Genomic DNA, 12236 nt, shown 5'->3' on the forward strand with positions numbered 1-12236 from the left:
CTCCATTTTGGTCAGACATAACCATGTTTCTTTCAGGAATGCGTTCAGGAGAAACCAGATGGCGATTTTACTTTGGAAGGGCAGGTGTGCGTTCACATATTGTCCAGATTTACATCAAAGTCCCTGTGAGCTCGCAGGGAGCACTCCAAACAAGATTCAGGTTTTTCGTGGTGCATTGGAGTTTAGCCCAATTTAAGTCAGGGGTAAAACTAATTCCACTTTTTGCATTGGATTGGGGGGCAAATTCAAAATATCTTATATGCCCCGTAACTCGCAGTATTTCACGTCTCTTAATCCTGCAGCGAAGCCTGCTGTCTGGGAAAGGCCCAGCTATGCTAATTTCCAGCAGAAGCTGGCTATGCCCTGTGCAGTGCTGATTGGCTGTCTCTTGTGACAGCCCAAAGCCACACCCTTCCTCTGGACTCTTTTTAGAAAATAATTTAAAAGATAAGGCATTGAACAAATGTTTCATCAGACAAATTTGCAAGCTGCTTTAAAAAACAAGGTGGACAAAATGCCAACACTGGAAGAGGAGTGGAGCACAAATCAGCACTGGATTTGCAGGCAGGTATGTTGCCACATGAGGGGCAAAAGTGGAGGGAGATTCCATGGTCACCTGGCAGCAAGCCAAAAAAGAAAAGAAAAGAAAAAGCTATCAGTCCTGTTGTGTATATGTGCATGGCATTGCCACCCAGACCTGCATGATTATTGGGCTTCATAAAAATGCTCTGTGGCATAATTCAGAGGTTCCCAACCTTGAGTCTGTAGATCATGCTGGGTTGATCATTCAGCCATTGTAGCTAGGGATGATGGGAGTTGTAGTCCAACATATCTGCAGACTCAAGGTTAGGAACCCCTGGTATAATTTAACCATACACACTACTCCAAACTCTTCCTCTGACAAGCTCAGAACAACTTATATGTGGCTCCCAATCAGTTTCCTCAAACCGAAACGTATTTGTGTATCACCAAAACCATTCAATATAAGTGTTTTTTTCGATTTATTAAACTGGTCTTTTGGGTCTGGCTAGGTAAGACATGGCTGAGATCCAATTCTCCTCTCCACAACAGGAGCTCCAAGAATGAGGATCCTAATTGTTCCCATTTGGAAGAGAATCCATGTTGAATGTGGCCCTCTGCCATCACCATATAGGAAACATTTTATTTTCTGTAATATATGCTTTAGCAGTACAGTAATTAACCCCAGCTCTCTTCTCTGATGTAATATACTTTAACAGCTGACTTGCTCACATTAACATCATTTAAACTTAGGAAGAGGTATGAAAGGAAGACAGAGGTTGAAGACTGGTCTTTCTCCCAGTGAATCTTTCATAAGTGGATGAAATATTATTGTTTTAAAAACGTGCTTGGCTCTAACCCTTGCAATTCCTCAATCAGATCTTGCTGAAGAGTGTGTGTGTTAGAAAGAGAAAGTGATGGGAGAACAGCTGATAGTAAAAAGCCGAAGCCCTGAAAATAACAGTGTGCTGTTAAAAGCATTGTAACATATTTGGTATTCTAACTCCTGGTTTTAGAGTTGACCCAAAATGTCCCTCTCATTTCTCCACCAAATTCTCAGACAGAAAAAAATGGGGGGTGGGGTGGGGAATTTTTGTAATTTCTTGCAGTGGGATGCACTGAGACAGACATCCTGATAGTTTTCTAAGCCCACTGGTAACCAACTCCAAGAAGCCTCCTTAGAATGATACTACAGGCTGGTTACTGTATATGAACTCTCCAAATAGCGGCCAATCGCAGGCTGTGAAGCGAGAGAGAGCACTGCTCTTTCCCCACCCCGGGTTTGGTGTTCCTGTCCTGCATAATTATGTGAAGCTGGAATGTCTGAACTAGTCCCTCATCATGCCACGTAAACCATAGTTTCCATAGTCTGGATAGCCCTCCATCATGACTAGTACTGATTTAAGCAGGCCTCATTCTTGACTTCAGCAACAACACTTGGCATTTTCTGGGGGTGGGCACTCAAAATTCTTAAAGTTTTGTGGGAAGTCGCTTACGGCTCTTTACTGATAGTGGCAGGAGTCCTTCCCTCTCTTAAACAACAACCCTATTCTATGCTGCGCCTATATGTGTCCTGTCATGGTTTTCTTTCCAGGGAGTTTGGAATGAAGCGACATTATGATGTAACATCATTCCAGAGGCATTCTGGGAAATCAACATGACAGGACTCAGACAGATGGAGCTGGTCAGCAGGAAGAAGCCTAGCAGTTTGAGACGCATATGTTGCAAAGGCATAGCATAAATTGGTGTGTTTAAAAAAAAAAAAATTAAATATCTGCTGTTGCCTTCACAAACAGCTGTGAGCCTTCTCCCTTGCACCACCCCAAGAATTTCTCAGTCACCAACCAGTTTCATTTCTCTCCCCATACCCTGAATCCCCCAAATTGCTCTTAGGAGAAAGTTTGGGCCGTCTCCATTAGATACGGTCACCCCCAAACTCAGAGGCATGCTAGTTTTCTGTGTGCAGGTAGTATTGAGTATAGGCTGGAGCATTCAGACACGACATTTTCCTCCTGCAGTTTGAAGTGGTACAGTCTGGGAAGAGCTGCACCATATCATTTGGTTGATTATGTAGCTTGGCTGTATGTTGCTTGGGTGGCTGTGCAATTTCCGTTCTGGTTGGGATATCTGATGCCTCTGGTTTATGACAGTTTGCCCATCAGCCATGCCAATGTGTCTGTTTTGTGACCCAGAGAATTCTCTGCCACATAATTCTCTGCCACAAGATGTGTTTACAGTCAACAACCTGGATGGCTTTAAGAGGGGTTTGGATAACTTCATGGAGGAGAGGTCTATCATCAGCTACTAGTCGGAGGGCTATAGGCCACCTCCAGCCTCAAAGCAGGATGCCTCTGAGTACCAGTTGCAGGGGAGTAACAGCAGGAGGGAGGGCATGCCCTCAACTCCTGCCTGTGGTTTCCAGTGGGCCACTGTGTGAAACAGGATGCTGGACTAGATGGGCCTTGGGCCTGTTCCAGCAGGGCTGTTCTTATGTTCTTATGACCCTTCAAATGTATGCTCATCTCCTGCCCTTCACTTCAATATTTTGTCTTACTCTGTTGCTCCTTCGGCAGCTGTGTTTCTTTATAATGCTGTGGAGATGTAGGTGGGCATGCAGTATGCAAATAAATGCAAATGCAAATAAATGCATGCAGTAAACAAATAAATGACCACCACTTGTTTTAAAGAATGGAAGCATTCATGGAGAATGGAAGAATGGTAGCAGTTTCTTAACCTTGAACTTGTGCATTAGCATTTTTTTTTTTAAAGGGGTGGCTGGAACTGAATTGCCAATGGCCATCAGGAATAGATATGTGGACTCCACATTGTGGAGAGAGTGATGTATTCACCACTGGCCTACCCAGCCATACAATTCAATGAACATGGATTTAGGGTGCCCTGATTTAGAACATTGCATTGGAGAAGACCAAGGCATTACCAATGGTAGGTCCATAGGCTGCCTTTGGCCCACAAAGTCCTTTCACCTGGACCCTGGGGGCTCTACCAAACCTCAATCCAGGTATGAAAAAATAATTTTGCTTACCATGGCATTAGTCCAGAAAAGTAGCAACAAGACTCTGGGTATATTTCAGAGCACTGGTTTTCTCTTGCTATCCAACACATATTCTTTGAAGGCAAATCATAGCTATCAATCTGTTTCATGAAGGGTCCTGTCAGAAAGGAGGTAGACTCTCATCAGCCCCCAAGGATCTCATATAAAACAATATTCCTCAGCATTTCAAGGATCTCATATAAAACAAACATATGTGCTCTGTGTGTACTAAACCCTGCTGCTAGGCAATACCAGCTTTGTGAGCAGAGTTTGATTACTTGTGGAAGGACCAGTTCTAGCCCATGAATTGGTATCTGGAGAATATAGTAGCACCCAGAGCACAGAAGCTGGTAATCCCTGGGTTCATTGGATCCCTTTCCAATAAGCCACAAGGAGATCGGGTGATCTTTGGTAGAAGATCAGCAGAAGGCAGCTTCATAAGCACATCAGGAGTGTACATAGCTCAGTATTGGAGCATCTGCTTTGCATGCAGAAGGTCACAGGTTCAATTCCTGGTATCTTCAGGTAAGTCTAGGAAATGATCCCCTGGAGAACTGCCATTCTACACAACAGTGAGCTAGATGAACCAATGGTCTAACTCTGTATAAAGCAGGTTCATATATGTTCATGCCACTGAAACATAGGAAACTGCTTTATACCAAGCCAGACACTTGATCTATCTAGCTGAGTATTGTCTACACTGACTGGCAGGCGCTCTCCAGGGTTTCAGACAGGAATTTTTCCCAGCTGTACCTGGAGAGACCAAGGATTGGACCTGGGACCTTTTGCACACAAAGCAGATGCTCTGCCACCGAGCTAAATCTTTGGGTCAAGGAGCTGCCCAGATATTTCTGATCATTGTCACTCTGGAGTCAAATACAGGCTTGGTGTGTGTGTTTTAGGATCCAAAATGTGAGGAAATTTGAATAGCATTTCAGGGTTTCTCCCAAGGAAAAATGAAAATATGGAGAGTATTTCAGGGTCTTTCTGAAGGAGACATGTCAGAGTTTTTTCAGATAGTTTCCCCATAAAAGTCAACTGTTTCATAAAGTCCTTGAAATCAGTTACTAGAGCCAGAAGTTCAGAAGGCACTGCTCTGTTGGCCAAGGGCAGAAGGCCAATCACCTATTAATAATTAGGGATGTGCACAAATTGATTTTTTTGTTTCGATTTGTACCCGAATTGAAACACCTCCAATTTGTTTTGGGTCTGAATCTGACCCCCCCCTCCCCCGAATCACCCAAATAATGTCAGGCATGGCCAATCCAGAGCCTACCTAGCAATCACAGAGGTGGATAGTGCACAACCTCTGCCCCTTTCTGTGCCCAAAGATGGCTTTGAAGCCTCAGCTAGGGTCCTAGACAGTTCACCAAGCTAGGCCACGAGGTTGCTGGTTCAAGCCCTGGAGTCCGCCTGATCCATGTACATGATGAAGGTGCCTTCTTCCTTCTCCTTTGGTCTCTGTTGGATAGTAAACTCCAACCACTCTAGCCTGTGTACACAGGAAGCATTTTTCATACGCAAGTGGGAGTGAAATATGGCTGTCACTCTCCCACACAAGTCAAAGGAGGACCTAATTTGTTGGGTGGAAAGAGTTAAATGAACTTTAACTGAAAAGCTCTGCCTCTCCCTCTCTGGGTAGAAAATAGCCAAGGGCAACAGCGGATGACTAATGTGTAGAATATTGCAATTAGTATAGCAAGGTACTTACAGGGATCAAATTAAAAAATTCATTAACGTACGCACTTAATTAAGAAACACTTTTCGGTTTACATGATAAATTATGACACCTATTAAATCTTCGAGTACAAGCTGTAATGGCTTCTTTGCTCCCGGGCAGAGCACTATTGCCTTTGAGGTCCTTTGAACCTCCCCAAGGACCGGCAGCAGGAGATACAAGTGTATTAAAAACAATTGCCTCTTTTCCAGCCCCCTGAGAGGTACAAGCATCTCTTTGCTGGAAACTCGTTTCAAGTTTAAGAAAGCAGCCCGGGGATTAAGAGGCAGATGCACATCACAAACACGACGGAGGAGTGAATAAACAAGTGGAGAAAAAGTGACCTTGGGAAGAAAGGAAAACCCAGAAGAAGAAAGTAGGCTGGGGGAGAGATGAAAGGGGAGTGAAGGAAGGGAACAACAGCACTTCTGATTTACAAAGAGATATCTTGATCTCAGACACATTGGATGGGATCCAAAGAGCTGCTTGAGTGAAAAGCACTTCAGTTGATCCCCTTCACATGCAACCCCCACCCCAGGTTCCCTGAACAGCTGCTCCGGATGGACATCTGACCTTCTGGAGACCATTTCTGTGGGGTGCAGAGACTGCAGCCGGAGGAGAATCCATGCCCCCACTCATAGCAATAGCAATAGCACTTACATTTATATACCGCTCTATAGCCGGAGCTCTCTAAGCGGTTTACAATGATTTAGCATATTGCCCCCAACATTCTGGGTACTCATTTTACCGACCTCGGAAGGATGGAAGGCTGAGTCAACCTTGAGCCCCTGGTCACGATCGAACTTGTGTACTTCTGGTTACAGGGCGGCAGTTTTACTACTGCGCCACCAGGGGCTCATGTGAGTGAAAGGGCCTTCTGTTTGTGCAGTGGAATCTTCGGAGCCAAGCTATTGCTTGGTAGTGACTCCCACTGAAACCAGTAGAGCTTCTGGGCAGGTGCAGCTCGTGGGGGTGGTGGCAGGCGGCATCTTTAAGTGTAAATGGAGCTGGTGCTCCATGCCACCCAGCAGCCCCTGTGGCAGGGAATCGCCTCTGCCACTCACCTGGCTCCCACGGAGGCGAACCCCCACCAGTGGCCAGGTGAGTGGCAGAGGTGATTCCCTGCCATGGGGGCTGCTGGGCAGCATGGAGCACGGGCTCCGTTTACACTTAAAGATGCCACCCCCCCCGGAGGCGCATTCACGGGCCGCCCCTGCTTCTGGGTGATGGAGATAGGGCCTTAGGCCAGTGGTGGAGCATCTGCTTTGCATGCAGAAGGTCCCCGGATCAATCCATGGCATCTCCAGGTAGGACTGGGAAAAACTCCTTCCTGAAACCTTGGAGAAGATGCTGCCAGTTGGTGTAGACAAGACTGAGCAAGATGATCTGACTCGGTATAAGGCAGCAGCTCTGTTAATATCTGTGATGTCACCCGTGCCTTGGTCATACTCATGATTAGATTATGGCAACGTGCTCTGTGTGGAGCTGCCCTTGAAAACCACTTGGAAACTGTAGATGGTGCAAAATGTGGTGGCCAGATTATTATTTGGGACTGCCCACAGTGCACACACACACTACACCAGTCTGGAGGGACTTGCACTGACTGTTTCTGGCTGCAATTCAAGGAGCAGTTATCACCTTTAAAGCCCTAAATGGCTTGGGCCCAATTACCTGAATGACCATGGGATTCCAAGGGCCTCTGTCGGTGAACGATTGATGTACTCAATATTATGGCTGCTGTTGTTTTATTGTGTCTTTTAAATTGTACTGAATGTTTATTTTTGTTTTTAGATTTTGTACATCACCCTGAGATCTTTGACAAAGGACTATACAGAAGTGCAATAAGTAAAAAAATAAAGGACCGGGTCTCATGCTCCATGAGACCCAGTTTGGGGCTGTGAGTGGGAAGGGAGCCCTGGGCGGCTGGATCAGCCACCCACATGATTACCGGCTTCGAGACAGAGCCGGCAGGGGTTGGGGAACTCGGGCCACACGGCCCCCAGAAGACCCAGTATGCCCTGCGCGAATGCGCAGGGCATACTGGGGAGACCCCTGGAGCCCGGAGGTGGCTTTTTGCCTCCTGGTCGGGGGTCTACTCATGAACAGATAGCCTGGGTTTGTGGAGCACTCACTCCACAAACCCGGGCTAAGGGGCGGGCTACAGGAGCGGGTTAGCTGCTCAAGAACTACCGGGCTCAATATTAGGATCAGCCATATTCCTCACTTAGTGACTGAAATTATGGCTGCATTAGCATGTTCCACTCCCCCACCCCATCTGAATTCGGACATAAGGGAGAGCTCCCTCTCTGCAGTCAGCAAGACTACAGAGAGGAGGGGGAACTGGTTGCCTGGTTTTCCTTCTTGACTGAAGGACAGTCCTCGCAGCCAATCACAGCCGGAGGGATGGAGGAACTTCCTCCCTCAACTCCAGTTGCCAGTGAGGGAAACTGCAGTGCTGCATTCGGACGTAATGCTGGCACTGCAGAACTGGAGTTGAAGGCAGCAAAACTCACTACAAACTCAAGGTACAAATAGGAGTCTGGAGAGGAAAACCGAGGGGCCATTTTTTGTCCAAAGTGCAGTTGCATGGATTTGGACGTACAAAAATTTCAACCGGATGCTCCTTTACCTCCAGTTTCATGTTACACCCAAATGTGGCTTATATCTGCATCGCACCTGCAGCAGCAACCACAGACTGCTATCATGAATAGGGGTGTGCAATTTGGGTTTTCGGGTGATTCGGCTCGGACCCAAGCCGAATCACCCCCGTTCTGTTTTGTGCCCGAATCTGGGTCACCCGAATCACCCTTGATTCGGTTTGGATTCAGATTTAATCCGAATCTGAATCTGAATCGATTTGGGGGGGTAAAAAGGGTCCCAGGGGCAAAATTTTGGGGTGGGGTGGTATTGCCCAATGGGTAGAGTCTACCACCCCAATTTCAGGGGGATTGGGCAAAGTCCTGATTTTTTGTGAATTTTTAAAGTTTTAGTGACTTTGGGGCAGTTTGGGGGCATAGCATGGGATTTGGGCAAAAGGAGTGGGGTGGGGTGGTAGTGCCTAATGGGTGCAGGCTACCACCCCAATTTCAGGGGGATTGGGCAAAGGGCTGATTTTTGGTAAATTTCTGAAATTTTCATGTCTTTGGGGCAGATTGGGGCAGAAAGTGGGGCCTGGGGCAGAATAGTGGGGTGGGGTGGTAGTGCCTAATGGGTGCAGGCTACCACCCCAATTTCAGGGTGTTTGGACAAAGGGGTGATTTTTTTGAGAATTTTTGAAGTTTTGGTGACTTTGGGGCAGTTTGGGGGCAGAAAGTGGATCTGCCCCAAAATAGTGGGGTGGAGTGGTAGTGCCTAATGGGTGGAGGCTACCACACCAATTTCAGGGGGATTGGGCAGAGGGCTGATTTTTTGAGAATTTTTGAAGTTTGGGTGTCTTTGGGGCAGATTGGAGGCAGAAAGTGGATCTGCCCCAAAGGAGTGGGGTGGGCTGGTAGATAGTGCCTAATGGCTGGAGGCTACCACCCATCCCCAATTTAAGAGTGATTGGGCAGAGGGGGGAATTTTGGTGAATTTATTTTTATGAGGTTTGTCTTCATAAGGTGAAGTGTGCTAAATTGATTACTTCCTCATATTATTCATAGTAAAGGAAAGTGTGAAAAAGTGAAAGTGGGGTCATGAGAGTTGTTTAATTGAAAAAAATCTCATTTGCTATGATAGAATGAGAATTCACACCTCAGAAAAAACTTCTGAGGTGTGAATTCTCATTCTATCATAGCAAATGAGATTTTTTTTCAATTAGACAACTCTCATGACCCCACTTTCACTTTTTCACACTTACTATGAATATGAGGAAGTAATCAATTTAGCACACTTCACCTTATGAAGACAAACCTCATACAAATAAATTCACCAAAATTCACCCCCTGCCCAATCACTCTTAAATTGGGGATGGGTGGTAGCCTCCACCCATTAGACACTATCTAGCAGCCCACCCCACTCCTTTGGGGCAGATCCACTTTCTGCCCCCAATCTGCCCCAAAGACACCCAAACTTCAAAAATTCTCAAAAAATCAGCCCTGTGCCCAATCCCCCTGAAATTGGTGTGGTAGCCTCCACCCATTAGGCACTACCACTCCACCCCAATATTTTGGGGCAGATCCACTTTCTGCCCCCAAACTGCCCCAAAGTCACCAAAACTTCAAAAATTCTCAAAAAATCACCCCTTTGTCCAAACCCCCTGAAATTGGGGTGGTAGCCTGCACCCATTAGGCACTACCACCCCACCCCACTATTCTTCCCCAGGCCCCACTTTCTGCCCCAATATGCCCCAAAGACATGAAATTTTCAGAAATTTACCAAAAATCAGCCCTTTGCCCAATCCCCCTGAAATTGGGGTGGTAGCCTGCACCCATTAGGCACTACCACCCCACCCCACTCCTTTTGCCCAGATCCCATGCTATGCCCCCGAACTGCCCCAAAGTCACTAAAACTTTAAAAAATCACCAAAAATCAACCATGAACTGAATCACCCGAATTTTTTGTGCCCGAAATTTGGGTGATTCGGCTCGTGCCCGAAAAAATTCGGGGGACATCGGGGGTGATTCGGTTCATCCCCGAATCACCCAAAATTGTTCGTTTCGGGCACAGATCGTTCTGTGCCCGAAATTTTTTGCACATCCCTAATCATGAATAGAGTTGCCGCCTTATAATATAAACACAGAGGTCCAGTACAGATGATACCACTGATCACTCCATCAAATCATGTGGGGGGGGGAAGCATGTGTTCATGCACCGCTCCTCTCCACTGTACACCATCCCCTCACCATATAATTGGTGAAGACCTGTGCAATACCCAGGGAATACTATTCCAGCATTATAAGGGCCTGTGTAATAGCAAAGGGATATTATGAGTGTGGAGTGGAATGCCTGTATAGGGAGAAGGGTTTTGGAGACTGTATGTATCACACATAAGGAAGAACTCAGCAGAAACCTCAATCATACATGGTAGCCCAGATCAAGCGTATTATTTCCTAAGTCAGGTGTTGCCTAGTGGTGAAGATATTAAGAATATTTATATGCTACTTTTCAACAAAAAAAAAGTTCACCAAGCTCTTTATATTGCAAATGTCTATGGGAGGAGAGCTGGTCTTGTGGTAGCAAGCATGAATTATCCCCTCTGCTAAACAGGATCTGCCCTGGTTTGCATTTGAATGGGAGACTACGTGTGTGAGCACTGTAAGATATTCCACTTAGGGGATGGGGCCGCTCTGGGAAGAGCATCATGCACATTCCAAGTTCCCTCCTGGGCAATTCCAGATAGGGTTGAGAGAGACTCCTGCCTGCAACCATGGAAAAGCCACTGTCAGTCTGAGCTAGAAACTGAGACAGTACTGAGCTAGATGGACCAATGGTCTGACTCAGAATAAGGCAGCTTCCAGTGTTCCTGGGAGTGAGGAAAAAAATAAAGAAAATGGCTCCCTTCTGCAATCTAAAAAGAAACAAAAGGGAGACACCCGCAATGGCCACTAGGAAGGAAACCCTGCTAGGCTCGATAGGAACAGTTGCTCTGCCACCCCCACCCCCACCACCTGCTGTGTAAGAGAATTGCCACTTTAAAGGATGCCTCTTTGCCCAATTAACAGCAATAAACACTCTGATATCCACACAGAATTATCCTGCCCACGAGGTCATCACCACCCACTTCAGCAGAAGGGATAGTTCCATCTGTTGCATACAGAAACATGCATGCTGCTCCCACCATGGAAGTGGATGGGAAACCATTTATGGAGAGCGCAGAGGAAGCTGCTTTATATTGACTCAGACCCTTGGTCCATGGAGCTCAGTATGTCTCCCCTGATTGGCAGTCGTTCTCCAGCGTTTCAGGCAAGGGTTTCCCTAGCCTTAGTCAGAGAGGCCAGGGTTTGGATCTGAGACCTTCTGCATGCCAAGCAAATGCTCTGCCCCTGAACTACAACCCCTTGCCCGTCAGAACACTCTTCTTTACATCACAGAACACAAAGGACTCTGGATCTGCAGTTCTAGTCATATCACACCTGAATCCCAAATTAGTGTTTTACAATAATGTCAATGTTAATTCAATTACATTAGGTTACTTTAACATGTTCTGTGTGGGTCTGATTTTGAAAAGTGTTCAGAATCTTCTACTGGTGTAAAATGCAGCAGCTAGAGTTTTGACAGGAACAGTTTTGACATTTCTCAAATATATGTGTGTGTATGTTTTTCCAGTTTCCAGAACGAGTTAAAAGTGTTAGTTTTGACCTTTTGAAGTCCTTTGTGCTTTGAGAACTAGATATCTTTAAGAGCACCTGCTTATCACATTTTGTGACAGTGATTTCTACAATTTAGGTATGGCTTGTATGAAGCAGCACTTTCTCTTCTCTCTCTGAAATCTCACGCCAATTTCAACAGCTGATCCCGCCGCAGAGCCAGCGTGGTGTAGTGGCTAGAGTGCTGGACTAGAACCGGGGAGATCCGAGTTCAAATCCCCATTCAGCCATGAAACTAGCTGGGTGACTCTGGGCCAGTCATTTCTCTCTCAGCCTAACCTACTTCACAGGGTTGTTGTGAAAGAGAAACTCAAGTATGTAGTACACCGCTCTGGGCTCCTTGGAGGAAGAGCGGGATATACATGTAAAAAACAAAAAAAACAACAAAAAAAACTTCTGGTCTCATGAGGGAGAGACATGCAAGAAATGTATCTCTTCTAGCCTTATTCACATGTTATATTATTCAACACTTGTAAAGTCTGCCCACCCCTGCTGTACTAAAACATGGCCCTCCAGCTGTGTTAAACTACAACTCATATCAAGGGATGTGCCCGAACCATGGTTCAAGCACTGGTTTGAGCACCGTTTGGGAGCAAGACCTTTAAGAAAGAGGAGAGCAGTTCCTTACCTGCTGTCTGCCACCCCATGCACCTTCCTGCTG

The sequence above is a fragment of the Hemicordylus capensis genome, chromosome 5 (genome assembly GCF_027244095.1).
Source record: "Hemicordylus capensis ecotype Gifberg chromosome 5, rHemCap1.1.pri, whole genome shotgun sequence".
Lineage (NCBI taxonomy): Eukaryota > Metazoa > Chordata > Lepidosauria > Squamata > Cordylidae > Hemicordylus > Hemicordylus capensis.